The following is an 874-nucleotide window of genomic DNA, read 5'->3' on the forward strand; positions in this document are numbered from 1 at the left end:
GGGGTGAGCAGCAGGATTGGGAGAACGGGGCCGTCGGTGTCACCCCAGGATATTCCCTTGTGTCAATGACCCTCCCCCACTAGGATTCGGATTAAAAACTCCACACCGTGCGTCTGATCTCTGGGAAGTCTGGCCTAGAGGATGAACTTGTCCACTGGGACAGAACCAGAACCCTGGCTTGGGCCTGTCCCTGCTCCCAGGCAGGTTCCTCCACCTGGGTTTTGATCCCCGGGACGGCGCCGTGTCCCCAGACCACGTCTCCCCTAAGGGACCAGGACAGGCACAGGTGGGAGCCTCCGGCTCAGCACCGAGAATGCCCCTGGCCCAGTCTCTGCTGGGCCCCAGCCTCCCTGCGCTTTGTGGATCGCTCTGAGTACGCTTGAGACGCAGCCGTTACCCTGCAGCCTGTCCCCCAGGGGCAGGGACCTCGGGCATTCGTGGTGGGGCCACGGCTCAGCCTGGGGATCATAGAATCAGAGACTAGCAGGGTTGGAAGGGACCTCAGGAGGTATCTAGGCCCACCCCCTGCTCAAAGCAGGACCAATTCCAACTAAATCATCCCAGTCAGGGCTTTGTCAAGCCCCGGGATGTTTCACAGACACCTCCTGCTTCCAGCACCCACCTCCCCTCCCCTCCCCGTCGCCCGGCACCCACCTCCATCCTCCTTCCCTGTTGCCCGGCACCCACCTCCCCTCCCTTCCCCGTCACCCACCTCCCCTCCCCGTCGCCCGGCACCCACCTCCATCCTCCTTCCCTGTTGCCCGGCACCCACCTCCCCTCCCTTCCCCGTCACCCCCCTCCCCTCCCCGTCGCCCGGCACCCACCTCCATCCTCCTTCCCTGTCGCCCAGCACCCACCTCCCCTCCCTTCCCCT

The sequence above is a fragment of the Trachemys scripta genome, chromosome 22, assembly GCF_013100865.1.
Source record: "Trachemys scripta elegans isolate TJP31775 chromosome 22, CAS_Tse_1.0, whole genome shotgun sequence".
NCBI classification, from domain to species: domain Eukaryota; kingdom Metazoa; phylum Chordata; order Testudines; family Emydidae; genus Trachemys; species Trachemys scripta.